Raw genomic sequence first — 18,925 nt, 5'->3', positions numbered from 1 at the left:
CTTTAAAATGGGTGCTTAGAAAACTTGAGTTGCAATTAATTTTAGTAGTTTATAAATTATTATTCAATACTATCCATATAATAATAATTTAGTATCACCCACTATGTGTCAGGTACTTTTCTAAGCATTTTATTTTGGCATTGAACAAAAATATTCTCTTGGACTGGTCAAAGAGAGAGATTTATCAACAACCACAGGCTGGAGAATTAAAAACAAAGCCCTGATTCGTAATATTTTCTAATTTTCTTGGTGTATAAACTTCTAGCAAAATAGCTTTCAAACTTCCATCATGAAGCCACTAAAGATGAATTTGGGACGAGATGAGCATGATCAAGTGTCACAACTTATTACGAGGTATAATAATCCAGCAGAGCAAAGAACATTTAAAAAATAGTCAACGGCAAGTGCTAAGCACAAAGAAGGCAGAATAAGTGAATACAGAAAAGGCAAAGGAGACCAAAAAAGATATGTCAGCAATGAAAACATTATTAAACCGGAGAACGTAGTGAAACATAAGTCGGGGGAAAAGCATTTTGAAAGTTGAATCCTATTAAGAAGGTGTGGCAATATGTTAAGAGGATAATAGAAAAGAAAAAAAAAAAAAAAACTGGAGAGGATCAGGGCCTCTTAGAAATAGAAAGCCAGATAAGTAGATAAGTACCAATATGTTCTTCAGTTTTTGAGATCAGGGACCTGGCTTAATGCATGATTCTGTATGTGGTGTCCAGCACTGTGTATTACACAGGGTAGGAGCTCAATGGGTATCTTCAATAACAAATGAATGAACGCTCAATTTTTCACTCAATATCCTTCAACCTAGGGCTCCCGTGATGAATTTCTCTTTAGGTTTAATGGTGATAACTTTGAGAGAGTAAGGGAGTTAGTTGCCTACACTTGAACCTCACTATACCATGGAGTTCATCATCATATACATGAGCTTCTTTCTTAGAGCTTGAAATATCACCTCTTTCATTTTAAAGTCCATTCATTCTCTCCAGTCAAAGAGAAAATGGTATCCTGCTTTTTAACCAAAGCTAGTGAACAGATGCAGATTGAGAAAGACATAAGTTTCATTCCCACATCCTCTACTTACCTGCTATGTGATCTTAGCACATTCGTTAGTAGTTCTATATCTCACCTGTATAATAATAACGATAATAATAACAACAACAATAAGAGTAATTAGAAAACAGAGCTATTACAGAGATTTAGATTATATAATTCATGTTAAAACTGGAACTTAGAATATCATAAGCATTTCATACATACTAGTTGCCATTTGGTACATTGTAAGAAATCAATAGTATATTTAGTAAATAAAGGCACAAAAGAATGAACGAATGATGAAGAATTCTGACTCTGCTAAGATTACATGCCTTAACTCCTCAAATTTCAATGTCTTTCCTGGGATACATTACTTCTTTACATATTACCCAGTTAATAGATGTTTTAATAATTTCCATGGTGCCTAGGCTAAATCACCCCCCAAAAAATTGGTTGATTTTTTTTGACATGAATGGGAATTTAGAAACCATGTATTTTAGCACCTAAGTTTTACAACTGAAAGATGTGAGACTTAGTGTCAATTTTTTTTAAGAAAACGATGATAGTGTTGAGAGAGGGGAAAAAATGTATAATATTGTAATTTATTGAAGGGGATGTTACATATTTCCAAATAATCTCAAAACAGATTAAGTTAAAGGGAGAAAAGCCAAGACACCAGTGGAGCTCCTTTGTTTCTTATCTTATTCTGGGGGAGAGAAAACAAAACAAGACAGAAACTAAAATAAAAATTCACCTGTTTGATTGAAGAAGAGTAACTGCCATATGCTCCAATACTAATGATATATATGAATATATGTGTGTGTCTGTGTGTTTCTATTTATTGTTATATAGAGACAATTTACAGAGCATTCTTTATGTCATTCAAAGTTTATGAATACTTAAGGATGTTACATAAGAATCCATGCAAATACTTATACACATGTACATATGTAATTGTTCAGTCATTAGGTCAGGCACCATGACAAACTTTGTAACCATTGATTCTTACTATAAGCCTATGAGACTGAGTCTAGTATTACCTCATTTTAAGCCTATGAGACTGAGTCTAGTATTACCTCATTTTACAAATAAGCACACTGAGAATAAGAGAAGTGATATGAATAATGTCACAGAGCTAGTCACAGGCAGAGCCAAAACATGAGCTCAGTTTTTATTGGGTACAATTGCTGCAGTTAACCATCATACTATGAGACAGACATTAATTCATTATACAAACATTTACGGAAGGCCCAGTATATGTAAGACATCATACCAGATGTTGAAACTACAAATTTCAATAGGATGCAGAGTCTTCTTCCTTCATCGATATCACAGTCTAACGAGGAAAATAAACATGTTAACCAGGAATACATTATAGTGTGAAACATAATATGACAATAGAAGCACCACTAGGAGTGCTGGGTAAGTGTCTAAAACTTCCAGAAAATGCTTCATAACGGAAGGAGCATATACCATTCCTGAAACAAGAGTAGACTTTCACCAGACCTTAGACAGGAGGCATTAAACTGAATCTACAGGCTATTTAGGAAGCGGCTGTGTTAGCTTGCAAAAACTTGGGTAAGTGTTTAGATACTGACAAAGGAGGGGGCATTTAGATTAGATTGTGGTGATGAATACCAGAGGCTGATTGGTCAGGCACAAAAAGTGGAAAAATGCAAGCCTGGGATATATCAGCCTAATAAGTTGCTGTGAAGCTCTACTAACTGCTTTGAATTTAAAATCACTTTTCATTCCCACACCAAGGTCAGCAGACTAAAGCATCATTGGGACAGTGTTTTATCATATTTATCTCTTTCAAACTCAGAGGATAACCTGCTTTATATCTCACTTAGAATTCTCGGGGATGTCTGCATTGCCTATTACACCATGAGAAGGAGATGTTCTCACTTATAAAATAATATAGAATCATGCTTTGAGAGCTATTTTCAAGATTTGTTATCTTAGGGAATGTGACAATCTAACAAAATTTGGTGACCAAGTAAAGAAGGAAGGAAAAAAGACACCCAAACACTGCAGAATATAAGCACAGCAACCAGGGAATTAATTTTCCATAATTTGTTTACTATTAATTAGTTCTTTTATAACAGCACCTGCATTACAATATTCAGGTACTGAAATAACCAAGAATTAAGAACTCTAATTAGAAGTACAGTTGAATCAGCAGGGAACAAACAGGGGGCAAGGTAAGCTAATAACAGGAACATTTTATTAAGGCATTAGTCACAGGTTGACCTGCTTCCAACTATATCCACAGCTAAGTAATGCAGCAGCTAAAATCCTGACAAGGCAAGTCAAAGGGCCATGGGATAGTCCTAAGCAGAGCTAATTCTTATAAGAAGCACTTTTCAAAAGAGCAGTATCCAGCATTCTCTGTAGAAACCTTAAAGATGTTATCCCATAATAAGCAACACTCAGCCCACTTAATTGACGATTTTCAATAAGAACAAAGTTGTAGATAAATGAGACAAGATGGGCAATGAATTCCAGGCAATATTTTATTTTTTGCAGAGCTATGTGAATGAACAGCTAAAAAAGAAACGTGATAGGATGAAAAGTAGGTGGCTGTAAGGAAAATAAGAATGAATGACAGAGCAGGAAAGACAGGGGAAGAAAGAAGATTTGAAATGTGATAATTTTCTGTTAGACTGTGGGGTCCTCAAACAAATGCGTCTGTTGTTTACAATATTACATTTGTAAGCTCCATTAATGTTTAAAGTGAGTTTACTGTAAATGGGAAGAAATCATTTAAGAATTTTTTTTTTTCTAAATAGGTTTATTTATTTATGACCGTTGTTGCTCTCTCTTTCTAAATCATACTGATAGGAGAAAGCTTGCCTATACAGGAAAGCTTTATTTGATATTGGTTTATTTTAAGTGGTGTCTGGATCATTCTGCCAGTTTCTCAATATGTTGTTAATTCACGTTGGTAAGAGAAAACTAAAGATAACCCAGATTTGCTGGTATTTAACATATAAAAATCTTATATTCACAGATCTTAGATTAAGTCTAACTATATATATTTATTTAATTGACCTAATTTACTCATATAAGCAAGTGATTTTTCCTATTATTTAACATTAAATTTTAGGACTTTATAGATGATCTAAGGTAGATCCTTTAATTTACACACGAAAAAGAGGAAGACATCAGTGCTGCACTAGTCCAAGGTTACCAGGTTAATTAATGGCAAAACGTGTTAAGCAAAAAGTATTTGGACTAGTTGTCTAGTGTTCTCATTAGTATCACCTGCTATATTTCTTATTTTAACAGTTCATTAAATGTGAGTTACATAAAATGAAGGAATGCAGGCTGTGTGCTGATTTCTCAGTGAAATAGTTTTGTTTCCTTTTCTCACATGTATTACACCCTGAATTCTTCTAGCTTGCCCCCTCCCAAATTAAATTTTGAGGAATTTTGTGAATTATGTTTAAGAGCTTTGTAAGTTTATTTACTGACTTTTATCAGCATTATTTTTAACCTCTGAAACACTTCCGTTCAAAAACATATCAAATATCTTCATGACTATATTGTACAAATTCACCGAATACTTTGTCTTTTTTTTTTAAATACATGGTTTCTTAAAAGCATGGGTCAATTTTTAAGATGTATGATAGAAGGCCAGTGTCTTAAAACACTTAAACGAGGTAAACATTTGCTCCTTTCAACATAAAAAAAAATCTGGAGAAAAAATTAAAAAGCCATTAAAAATCTTAGAGCATGAGCTGGTCTAGAGGCAATTTCTGTGAATACAGTCTTCATCTATTCTGACACTGGACAATTAGCTAAGTGTGAGAAAAGCGAATTTTATTTTTTATATCAATCTTCCATGTGTTTGACTCAAAACACAGAGTGAAGAACAATGTGATTCCATGTAGTCATTTATATACAGATGGCACTAGACCAAATAAGCTGCATTTTTGCCAAAGTGAAAATAAGCCAAGATGAGAACAAAGCAGAAAATGAATGGCATTGTGTTATTGAATGTCTTAGTTCATACAATTAGGCAGAGTGCCATCATCTTAGCTTAATATTTCTCATTGTTGGTTAACAGCCTTGGGAATTTCCTGGGTGAAATCTGAAACTGGCCACCGTACATGGAGGGCAAGGAGAGACAGAGGAAATAGGCAAACCACTCCAGATTGGTAGGTGGCAGGTTTAATAGGCAAGGGGACTTATGTATACAAGGCTTGTCTTGGGCAGTCACAAGATTAGATCTCCATATCTTCCCACCAGAATCTAAAAGTTTATATAGAGACCTTAGGTGGGTACAGTCACATATACAGTCCAGATAGTCCCAACAACACCTTGCTCTCTCAAGGCTGCGTTCTTGAAACAGCTTCACGTGTGAGAATGATGGGCAGTGTCTACATTCCAAGAACAAGAAAGGGAGTGAGGCAACTCTGATTGCCCAGCTCCAGCTCATGGGTTAACCAGCAGTCACATCTGCTCAATGACCTCCTCCAACATTCATAGCTACTACTGTCCCACCTTTATGTGCCATCAAGAAGATTTTTTATAGTATGTAAAACTGAAAGAAATTTGAATGTGATTGTTGTTACTACTACAATAAATGATTGATTTGTTTCCATGAGTCTCCCAGATAGTGTTCAGATTCAGTACCATTATCATCAGATATAATCAATTTGGAGAGAAAACCACAAGGTGATGGATTCTAGTGATGAGGAACATATGAAATATCCTGAAACGTCCTGAGGGCCTGGGAAGTACTTAAGTGCTTACTGAAGCTATCTCTTTCATCACAGCAGGAAATTCTTTGTGTTCCCAGTATACTCTTGTGATTCTCCTTTTAAAAATATGAAAAAGAAAAAGAAAAATTTCTTCACAAATCTCATTTACAAATTATGCAATGATCTAGGATTGGAACTGACCCTTATAAGTAACCATAGACAGGATTACTCGTTATTTTTTTCAATTGTGATCGATAAATTTACTATTGTTGCCTGAATGCTGTATGTGAGTATGTATAGGTGTGTTTCTTTCAATTTAGAATTGTACCAGAGTGCCAAGTAACATTTGAAAAAAGTTTTCCCATGTATTTTACTAAAGATTAAATTTCAGAATATGCCAACATAATAATTGCTAATATTTTTGAGAATTTACTATTTGTTATCCACTGTCTTAAGCTATATATCAAGTATAGATCTCTTTTAAAGCAATGAGAGCTGTTGCAATATTGGCTGTAAATTTAAATTTTAAAATTAATCTTTTAAAATTATAAAATTTAAACTGACTAGCAAATATATAATATTGTAAATAATCCTTTTGTATGTGTGTATGTGTTTTTTTAGTGTAATTTGTGATAAAAATTAATGGCTTTTTAAAGAAAATTAAGTATCTGATAAAACTTTCAAAGATACCAAAGGATGCTTTTAAAAGATATATTATCTTGATGATAAAACTTTTTTTGACTGATTGCAATTATTTATAAAGACTCTAAACAAAGTGAAAAGCAGACAATAAAAGTTTATAAAGAAATACAAGAAGTTAAATCAATCCATTAGAGGTGAAGGGGATCACAGAGAGTTAGCCTCATGCTGAGAAGGGTCCATGAGATAATTGTCTTACACTTTATGAAGTATTCTTAAAGCATGTACTACACATGTACTACTTTTTCTCTTTATCACTTTATTGTCCTTTGACTTTTACCCCCAAAGTGCTTGATGTTATCTGTATTTCTTTAGCTGGAGCAGTCAAGTCACTTACAAATATGTGAAAATTTTATAGATATAGATAATTACATTTTTCTGAAAAGAACCCTGACCAAAAACTCATTGAACCTTAATTCACCAAATAACAAAGGACCATTCTCAGCATTTCTTGGACTAGAAAAATAAATTCTGTCTCTAACAATTCTAGAAATTGTCATTACTGATTTGACCCTTCTAAAACCTACAATTACACCACACATTGGAAAGGTACAGTGTTGTTCCCAAATGAAACTGCTCTCAACATTGGATTATCAGAAAAGAAATAAGACTTTTGAAAGGAGTCAAAATTTTAATAAGAAAAATCAGAATATGTGGTTTTGCTTGAACTTTTAAAATACAGTCATGCATATCTGACATAGCAGTAATAATAAAATAGAAACATGAAGCTTAGGATTCTCTGAGCTAACCTCCGAGAACTCCACTTAGACTTGACTTTGTATTTTATCGTCTATCCTGGAAAAATGACTACGGCAGCTTAGCAGCAACATGAAAGCTAAGGTCATTTTGTAAAGGGCTCTATTTCACTAGACTCTGTACTTATACTGAAAATCTCATGAGCCAGTGAATTACCTTCTGCAAGATGACATATGTATTTAGGATTGAGAGGTAGAAGATGAAAAGATACATGTTACACTGTTTTATATTCTGATCTCTTCTCTCTGTTTCTCATATTTTTCTTTCTCTGTGTAACTATTCTCTGTTCTTTATTCCATATGCCCAGGAATTATTTCTCTATAGATCTTAAGTTTCCTCTGACAGGTATAGTCACTCAGAATGAAATAGAGGAATCATGGTCTAGTCAGGAATGACTGGAAGGGGAGAGGGAAGGGCACACATGGCAGCTGAGGGCATATAGTTCCCAGTGGCACCAGGGAGTCACAGACTCCCAGATGATCACCACATTGCAAGAGTGCTGGGTTGTTTGCCTTATTTTTTTTTTTAATATAAACTCCTTACACTTCTTAAATAATGTGATCCCTTAAGATAGGCATGAAACATCCTCCAGTTGGCAGTAAGACAAAGTTTTATTTGATGTTTATTAAAAATGTGGATATCAGAATTATACCTCCAAGTCCTAATAAAGTTTAGAGAAAACGAACAAGTTTCTGAGGCTTTGGTGAAAGTTAACAATGGATTTGCCTAAGAGTTCTGTGGCATCTCTCCAGTGGGTACAACTAGACAGTTTATCTTGGAAAAAAAGAGGAGGAAAAGATATATGAAGAGTGAACAGTCATAATTTATAAAGAGAAGTTCCTAGAGTTTTCAGCAAGCCAACTACTTATAGGAGGCTTTATCAATTGAGCACTGATTCTTTCGGCCAAATGTGATCCAATCTTTTGGGGCTTGCATTATTCATTGAAATTCCTTTTAATGTAATATTATTGCATTGCAAATCTTAAGTTAAAGTAACTATCATCTTTGTTATTAAGAATTGTGCTTCCTAAATTGTTTATCTCTATATTTTCTTCAATCAAAATTTCAGCAAGTTTTATACTGTTTCTCATTGGTTAACACCTAATAAATTTCTTGGGACATTTTTATTTTATATGTCTTTGCAATTATGTTTAAATGATTTGTTACAAATTGTAATTCATCTTTTGACTGGGTAATAATTACTTGATTATCTTCAAATAACCTCAATCTAATTATTTTCTTATGAATTAAATATCTAGACTCAATTACTATTTGGAAATAATTCATTGAATTATATGAAAAATATAATAAATGATTTTCATTTTCTATATGTCATCTTTATTCATTTGGATTTTTCAATCTCTAGATATCTAAAAATTAAGTGATGAGTAAAGCTGTTGTAATATTATCTTGCTTCATCATTTTTCATTATATCTATCAGTTTAATTTCTCATGTTTTCCAACAGGCAAGTGTATTTCCAATAAACTTTCAATAGTTTCCCTCCTTTCATATCTAAAATGGAGACCAGCCCTCTAGTTTTAGAGATTGTTGCAGAGAAGAAAACAGAAGCAGCCAAGGCCAGCAGTTCTCCTTCATATTGAATTTGGGAAAAATTCAAACAATTGACAAGATATTTAGTGTTCTTGAAGGGGAATGGAGAGGGAGAAAGAGAAGGATATTTAAGACAAATGGGGGCTTCCCTGGTGGCGCAGTGGTTGAGAGTCCACCTGCCAATGCAGGGGACGCGGGTTCGTGCCCCGGTCCGGGAAGATCCCACATGCCGCGGAGCGGCTGGGCCCGTGAGCCATGGCCGCTGAGCCTGTGCGCCCGGAGCCTGTGCTCCGCAACGGGAGAGGCCACAACAGGGAGAGGCCCGTGTACCGCAAAAAAAAAAGACAAAGGGAAAATCAAAGTGTGAAGGTGGGAGATAAATTCAGGGACTGGAAAATCAAGGGAATGTCCACAGCAGAAGAAAACTAGATACTGCTTCACATGGAATGTCCACAGCAGAAGAAAACTAGATACTGCTTCCAAATGTGATAACAGCTACAAGGGACTTACTAAAGATGAATTTTTCATAAATATTAAATAATTTTTAATCCAAAATTTCAAGATGGTCTACTGGGTGCATGCACTGCCATCTCTCCCCCTTACCTAATCATGGAAATTGTAGACAAGATGAGGAATAAAATATATTCCTGACCCAAAATTTACAAGAATTCTTGATGGCAAAAAGGTAGGTCTAATCTTTAAAAGATCAAACATAAGAAGAAAACTTTAGGCTAAACGTGCTATAAAATGTGATCCATGAGGAGCTCCATGCCCACAGGTGGCAGACAATAGAAGTATAAAAGGATTCAGGATCAAACAAAAATGTGATTACTTGGGGAAACAGCAGCTAATGCAACAAGCTTTTTGCATCTGTCACCTATTCTTGGGACAAGTGGCAGTAATAGAACTGTCATTCTACAGTGTTTCCAGACCTTTGGGATTGTGAAATCTTGTCAGTTGTACAGGTGGCTGGAGGATCCTGGGAAGAGTAGGAACATTCTGAGCCTAGAAGAGTATCTGTGTAGATATTTCAACTCATGGTATGATTTAAATTTTTATTCCCTCAATAGACTAATAATATTTGCATTTAAGACATATCTATTGTTCTATCCTTTGAATGACCAACTTTACACTTTTTCTCATTATCCAACATGATTGTTTGTATCTTTATTATTTATTTTAGTCCTTATGTATTCTGTATTCTGATATTTTGTTATAGCTTTTCCAAACATTTCTCCTAGTCTTCCATCCATATATTAATATTTATTTTTGTATCTTTAAAATTATAAAATGTTTAAATTTTGGAAGATTTTTCTTGTCAGATTACATAAACATTCCTATGTGCTGTCAAGTCTAAAGTAAACATTAACTTTAAATACCTGATATTAACTTTCTAAATTATATTAACATAAGTAATAGGGAAAAAAGCTACAAATCTGTTAATAGAGAAGGGACTAAAGCATGGCCTACTGATACAACAGACTACTTTGATATAAAATAAAAAATTATAGATATATAGATAAGTAAGCAAATAGATTCATAGATTGATTGATAAATGAATAGACAGATTGAGATGTGTGTACGTGTGTGTATAAATGGCATTATCATAATTCCACGGCATATTGTATACTAGATGTCTCTATTTTTTCTTTAGAAGGAGAATTTATTATGTATTAAGTAAAAAAAAAAATAATTTTCAGAAGTTAAAAGAAACGGAATCTGGTAATATGAACTCGGTTATTATAGAGTAGTAAATAACATCTCCAAAACTCCCTAATTTCTGGATTTATACATTAGATCTTTCTTTCCATCAACCTGAAGGATAGTATTTTCTGCTGGTTTCTACTTTTCATGTTTGTATCCTATTTTTTCATTCTTTTGTATCTATCATTTAAATGTTAGATTGTATTCTTGAGTAGTTTCTATTTTCATGAGAAAAAGAAGAGTTTCTTAGGTTACCACATCCACCCTCATAGTTTTAATACCATCTATTAAAAAAATTTGAAATTAATATTTCTAGCTCTAATACTTTTTAGAGTTCTCTGTACCTTTAAGAGAATTCTATTCACTTATGTAATATGTTTTGGAATATACATGAGAGAAATGAGATTCACCAACTGCCTGAACATTCTCAGGGCCCCAGGGCTAGTAAAATACAAAATTTCTTTGACTTGGGATTGAAGTTGCAAAAAGGATTTGCCAGAGCCTTTTGCAAAACTATTGCAAGGCAAAAGACTGGCTGCCTCCAGAGGTAATATGTGACTATATCCTTTATAGTGTCACACAGGGAGAATATCAGGAGAACAGAGACATCTAATCACAATTCTATTTGAACTTACTTTGGTATCTGATAGACAAATTTCTCCTCATAAATAAGAAAGCAAAGAAGTAGAATTTCTAAACAAAGATAGATTCCTTACAGATATTTGAAAGGATGATTTACCCTTTCTTCTTTACAAATCAATGTTATGTTCTTATAAGGAATTTATAGACCTTGAGTTAACTTGATGAAAACCAATAGAAAGTGAATATAGTTTGCAAATATCATGAAAAGGAAAAGAGAAAAACCCCTTAAATGGAAATTTAAGAAGTCCCATGTAGAGATCTTCCAAGTTTCCCATTAAAAAAAAAATCTTTCAGATTTCTTCTTTATCTGGGATGTCATAGAAATCAATCACCCTCTAAACACTACCTACATAAAAATGTCAAAATCTCAGGCCAGATTCTAGTGCAATAAGTATGCAAATACCCTTTGGAGTGGTTGAAATTCAATATGTTCATATGTAGCTAATAGTTTACTTAAGCCCTAAATAATTATAGCATTGTTTAAGTCCTCTGGGACAAGCTAACTCTGTGGAGATGATTTTCCCATGGTCAATTAAGGCAAAAGAGATGGTAAAAGAGTCTGTTGGTGACCCAAAATCTATTCTTAATGCTGGCAGAGATGTTTGCATACAAGAAGTTATCATGACAAATGCTGGGAAAAGTCTTTTAAAATGCTATGCAAAATTCTATGCACTTTGGGGAATGGTGTCCAGGTAAAGTCAGAACCTTTGTTGCAACCAGGGTTCAGAGAAGCAGAACCACTGGACATACTAAATAAAATTCATTATAGGGATTCTGCCTATGCAATTGTTAGAGTTAAACAGTTTCTGTGAGGTAGCTTTCTTCATGTCTGTTGCTGGAGTTTGAAGTTCTCAAGGCAGATAGTTGGAAAAGGAAGATGGATGTAAAGTGGAGGTGATCAAGGACAAGGTGGAACCCACGGCATGGGCTGATACAAAAATAGACTGGAATCCATGCATTTTCATCATCTATGGTTTTTGTAACAAATTACTACAAATTTAATGGCTTAAAAAACCATAAATTTATTATCATACAGTTTTGGAGGTCAAAAGGTTGAAATAAGTCTTTTTAGGATAACATCAAAGTCTTGTCAAGGATATGTTCCTTCCATCTGCTCTAGAGGGGAATCTGCATCCTTGCCTTTTCCAGCTTCTAGAGGCCTCCTGCATTCCTTGACTCTTGATCCTTTCCTCCATCTTAAAAGCCAACAGCATAGCATCTTCAAATCTCTCTCTGAACATGGCCTCTTCTTCCATTGTCACATCACCTTGTATGATTCAGACCCTCCTCTCTTCCTCTCTTGTGATTATATTGAGACCATCCTGATAATACAGGATAGTTTTTATCTCAAGAGTTTAATTCAATGATGTCTGCAAAGATTCTTTTTAAGGTAATATATAAACAGGTTTGGAGATTAGGGTGGGGGGCCATTATTGGGGGGGGCATTATTCTGCCTACCCACAGCATTCTAGTTTTTACCTTTCCAACCTTAATGCTGTAATGCTCTTCATAAGAAATAGGTTCCCTTTTCAGGGAGCTACTCCCACTTGGCTTAGAAGTTAAAAAACTAGAGGATCCAAAGGAAAGTGGGAGAATTGTGGACCCAGTTACTGTCTCATAGAAACATGATGAGTCAGCAGGTAAATAGAAATGTGTGTGAGCTACAAAAGCTTCTGGTGACCCTGTCCCAACTTTTAGAGCATAAAAGACAGTAATACTGATGCTTCTCAAATTTCATGCAAACATGAATATTGTACGGCAACCCAATAAGGGAATTTTAAAAAGATTATTTATCCTAGTCAAATTGATACATTACCAAACCATTACAGTTGTTAACAAGTATGCTGGGATACACTAAGTTGAGTATTACTAAAGAAGTTCTCTTTGATGTCCTGCTCCTTGAAGGATGGACTACCTTCATAATGTAGTATCAATCTTAGTCTTTAGTCAACTGTCATTAATAAATCTTGTTATTTGCTATAGCTGAACAAACTTTCTGTAATTTGTTTCACATGTATAATATATCCACCTCCTTGTATCCCAACATTTAATTCATAACATCTTAGTAACAATTTGAGTTTCTTTGATCATCCATTAGTAGAAATTCACTATAGCAGGATGGTCAAGATTTCTCAGGCCCCAAGAGAGTGAAAGCAGAAGTTGCAAAGCCTCTTTAAAGCCCAAGCATGGAATATGTAGAATATCTCTTCCATTACATTCTATTCATCCAAGTAAGCCATAAGGCCAGCATAGTGAAGAAGTAGAATACACAGGAACGTAAATTCACATTATGTGATTACGAGGGATTACAGTGTGGGGAAGGAAGTCTGTAACAATGTGACTCAAGAGTTCTAGTCATCAAACCCTCATTTGCACACTTTTTCAATCTTACATAAAATGTTACAAAGACTCTACATTCTGATCAGGACTTTGTATATCTAATATTCAAATTCTGACTCTAGGGCTAGATTTACAGCCTTGGTCTACATGTACTTTGAAAGTTAATTTCCAGAGAGGTATGGTAGAATGAAGCAGATATCCAGAAAAAAGCTGAAAAGAAATCAGGTTTGTCTGTATGGAAGAGAGGAGGGTGGTGAGCTAGATAAAGAGGCAGAGACAATCTGCCTTGTTTCCTGATGGCTTTCTTGTCTCCAGTCTTTTGTGAAGGCCAGTGCTATCTGCTTATTTGGTTTTCCTGAGCTCAACATAAGGCATAACATTAGATCATCCAAACCTAAATATCTGGAGTGAAATTTTGTTTTTTGAAGTCAAATAACATACAACTAACATTTGGATTACTGGTGATTTTCTTTAGAATGAAGATCCATACAAGTTGACAAGAAATTATTATCGTAATTTTTATTGATTCATAAAAATTTCATAGCATGCATGTATATTCCATGTGATCTATTTTTTCTAAAATGCTGTCTTTGTACATTTTCTTTGAAGCTGAATTTGTTTTGTTATATGCTTATTTTTTAAGTTGCTCTAAATGTTATGTGACTTTTTATAATCTGCCCTTGCTTCACTCTCATACATCACACCTAAATACTTCCTGACTAGAACTGTATGCTTCTGCCTTCCCATATCACTGAACTTTCTCCCAAAGTACCATTCCTCCATTGTCTTCAAACCTTGACTATGTTCTTGACTTTACTTAGAATACCTTTCTCCATCTCAACCTTCCCATGACTAATTCCAGCTCCCATCTGTCATGCCCAGCTCCACTTCCCACTCTTTTAAGGTGTAGTTCCTGCTCAATTTTCATGCCTAACTCATCTTCTAAGGAGTCTTAGGAAATAACTAGTACTTATCATCACACTATAAGTGCTTTTTAGTATTTTATATCTCTCACTAGAGTATAAACTCTTGAAAACATAATAAGATTTTTATTCCAAGTATATAACACACAGCAACTAATGAAATACACTTTGATGAATTAGTTTACATTAATCTTATTTGTCCTTTATTATTTTATAAACTTATTTTGATTTATAAATTTGGTCCAGGATCCGTCAATGCTCAGTTAATAATATTTACTATTGCTTTCAGTCTTGCTGAAGACAACTATAATCTCCCATCGTCCATTCATATTTAAATTCAAGAGACAAATACTATCAGTTTATACAAAAAAATCAGAGGCTGAAACACGTTAAATTACCTGATCTTGATCACAGCTGAATAATAACTAAGCCCAACTTTCATTTCCTATCTTTCAGTTTTGTGGTTTTTCTCAGTCAAATTATTAACATTTATTTGCTCATAATTTTAAAAAATCAGTTTAATTAAAAGTTTTAATGTACATATATGGTACTTCTATAAATTAATCAATCTTTAATTTTTAATATTATTCCACTCTTATTTTTATATTTTCTACATTTGCAACCTGATATTCTTAGCTGATAACTACCACTAAACATCATTATTAAAATCAATAATATATGCATTTTATACCTCCATGTGAAAATAAAATGCTTTTGATTTATTATTTATTATACTTACATTACTTATGCGTATCCTTCTGCAATTGCAGTATCATCATCAATTCTTCCCTTCTTCATACCTCAATTTCTACTTAAAGAGGAGAATCTGGAATAATTGATATATTCCTAGATTAAATTATTTACTTCCTTTTCTCAGTGTTAGCATTCCAAAAATTTTAATGTCTTTTCATATTCTTATCAGTTGTATAATTCATCAGGATTGTTAAAATTTGAAAGACACTTTGAATCAGAGGAATGCAGTATACCATCAGTGAATTTAAAAAATGGTAGAGAGATTCCCTTATTGATAAACTCTCAATGTACAAAACCATGTACAAAAACAAACCTATAAGCAAGGGAAAATAGATGGCAATAATATTTGCTTCTATAGTTTCTTTGGATTAAAAAATAAGGGAGATGCATCGACTCCCTTGCAGAAGAAACAAATAAACTGATGAGGGTCAGAGCTTTGCTATCTGTCTATCTCATTGTCTAGCCTGTAATTTAAACTGGCTATCTCACAAGACATAAAGATTCTGTGTGTATAATTGTATATTAATATTATATTATATATTTTACTGCTGGGAGAAAACAAATCAGGGTGCCAGATGTGTATATTATTAAACTCTCATGGTGTATTAGTAACCTATTGCAGAATACCAAATTACTTCAACTGGTGGCTTACAGCAACAAAGATAATCCTAACATGTGTGTTATCACAACTAATTTTTTTATCTAGATAGTGTCTTTAAGACTGTACATATATATATATATATATATATATATATATATATATATATATATATATTTAGGTTATTGGCCTCTGTTTCCCTCCTGGCTCACCACACAACAGCTATCTTGGGATCATCTCACGGCATTTGCCTGAGATAGCAATGTCCTTAATCCACTTTTGGCTGGTCAGCTCACAGCCTTTTTAAAGTGGAATACCAGTAGCAGGCTGCTAAATCTGCAGCTTCACAGCACTTTTAATTGCTTCCATTTCTGGTACAGAATTAATGGATGAATTAGAGACTTCATAAGATGATTCACTCAGTCAAGTCTAATTGCCTGCCACAGGCAGAGAGCTTCTGGTTTAGCAAAACCTTAATACTATTCCTTCTTTGTTTATGGAAGGGTTGCCTAAAAACTAAGAATATCGTTCCCGGGCTTCCCCGGTGGCGCAGTGGTTGAGAATCCGCCTGCCGATTCAGGGGACACGGGTTCGTGCCCCGGTCCGGGAAGATCCCACATGCCGCGGAGCGGCTGGGCCCGTGAGCCATGGCCTCTGGGCCTGTGCGTCCAGAGCCTGTGCTCCGCAATGGGAGAGGCCACAACAGTGAGAGGCCCGCGTACCGCAAAAAAAAAAAAAAAAAAAAAAAAAGAATATCGTTCCCTAGAATTTATCTAAAAGTGTAAGAAGGAACCACCACACACAGAGTTTATTGTTGCTGTCTTTTAATTTCACTACTATTTCCCTTTCAACATAATTGGCATGAGTTTTGCCCCCAACTTTCATCTCAAATTTCATATCTCTTGACATACTTTGCCACAAGGCTAGGACATCAATTCTTAATTTCATCTAGTAAAGTTCTTAGTTAAAAACCATTGGTTCTATTATTAAGAGAGAAAATATAGAGGGAAGAAATACAATGACTATTAAGACAGACAAGATTCTCAGTTGAATATAGCATACAAATTGAAATCTTTAAATAATTAAAATTCATGACCTTTTTTGAAGGTTTCCCCCATGAAACTGTATCTAGATATAGGAATAAATAGATGAAAATTATACAGATAGACATGGTAAAGATATATAGAAGTAAATAGGTATACAGGTTCCAATTGATAAAATCAATGAAATGAAAAAAAATAAGACAGTAAATTTTAAAATAAGGCAGATATTATCTCTCTCTCAGAGAATGAATAGACACTCTCTCAAGAAATCAATACAATAAATTTTACAAAATTTTGTAAAACCTTCCAATATTCCTTCAGCACTTTTAGATGTCTTCACTAAAATGTCTGTCATTTAAAAAGAAACTCATTTGGCTTGTGGATGAATGCCATGGAAGCAAAAACAGAAACACAGCAACTAATTAGAGAAATTAGATCCTGTGTGCTGCCTGAATCTCAAAAGATAATTCTTTGTTGCATATAATTTAAAAAGACAACAAGTAATTTATGCATTTCTGTTTTCTGAAATACATTGAATATGTTCAATCATCCTTAAGCTTTAATCATTTTAGCCAACTTGTGTCAGAAGCCATATGAACCTGTCAAGAGTATGTATAAATTAGGAGAACTTCCCAACATGTTTCAAAATAGAAATGCACATACCAATGAATTGTAAATAATGATTGTTTCTTTACCATAGAATTCAAAGACTATCCAGGAGGGCTAGATACAGAATTCATGGGCAAACAGGCTATGCAAATGCAAATCTAATGAAGCAAAAAAGACTAAAGTTCATTTTATACTAAATTTTAGACCAAAATACTTTATTGGTTTTGGATATCTTTTGTTGTCTCCTTGATGAAATGATCTAAACATTCTCTACAATGTGGTTACAAAGATATTGCAGTAATATTCCAATTTTAATTTAAATAAATGAATAATAGAGTATATAGATGAATTTGTACTTATTTATGACAAAGGTAGTTACTAAAGTGTACTCTAAAGTTGAAAATTCCTATTAAGTATTCCTATATTTTAATTCAAATTTAAAGTTTTTAAGAAAACACAGGATATTTCTCAACATCCCAATTTTGCTTCAGTTCTCCTTATCTCAGAATTTTAAGGAACTTTAGAGATTGGTCAGGAAAAGCTGTGAATTAGTGATATATATTTCACTAAAAATTTGTGCAAACACACAGACAAAATAAGAGAAAGCAAAACTAGTGATTTTATCTCTCCTGAAAAAATTTCTATTACCAAAATCAGAGCCCTCCATCTTTACATAGGCTCATATAACACCAGCAATGAAAGAGTGAAGTCTGATTTATGCAATCCTTGGTTATGGTTTGGTAATTTCTATTACCAAAATCAGAGCCCTCCATCTTTACATAGGCTCATATAACACCAGCAATGAAAGAGTGAAGTCTGATTTATGCAATCCTTGGTTATGGTTTGGTTTCTTGGAAATAGGTAAATACATATCTCAACCTTTAGTCGTAGAAGACAACTTCATAAATATTAAATAAAATAAACACTGCCTATATTACCTTTTCCACCTCTCTTCCTAAACCTTACTACCATTCTTTATCCAACATAGAAATAATGAAAATTTTACATGTCTGTCTTTTTTTGGACAATACTTGCTAATTCTACAAGAGCAAAACTTTGATTGTAGAAATCTTACACATGTTTCTAGACCTTTCAAACTCAAGCTGGTCAAGACTAAACTCATCACCTTTCCTCATAACCAAAAAAAGAAAAAAATCTTCAGATTTATTTATGTATCTAAAAATTCTCCATCACTTTCTGAATTCAACAATTTTTCCATAATGGACCAGTCTCTTCTCCTAAAAAAGAACATGATAATTGGTAATATTTTTATAAGAGAACCTGTTTTATACAAAACATGGAAGCAGAACACAATCATATATTTATATGGATATTTATTTGACATTCTACCTATAAAATGCAACAAGGGCAAAACCTGCGTAGCTGTGTGCCTGTGTGTCTGTGTTCTTGTATATGTGATTGTTTCCTCAATTTTGTTTCTCTAGAGTCTTATAAGTTGGTGAATGTTTAATATATCACACAATTCCAGATCTTCGACAGTTCTTTGTCTGAATTTCTTCCATCCTCAAGCAATCCTCTCTCCAAAAATCTAA

The sequence above is a fragment of the Kogia breviceps genome, chromosome 6, assembly GCF_026419965.1.
Source record: "Kogia breviceps isolate mKogBre1 chromosome 6, mKogBre1 haplotype 1, whole genome shotgun sequence".
In the NCBI taxonomy this organism is placed as follows: domain Eukaryota; kingdom Metazoa; phylum Chordata; class Mammalia; order Artiodactyla; family Physeteridae; genus Kogia; species Kogia breviceps.
The sequence above is the reverse complement of the archived record's forward strand: the minus strand, read 5'-3'. Positions refer to the sequence as shown.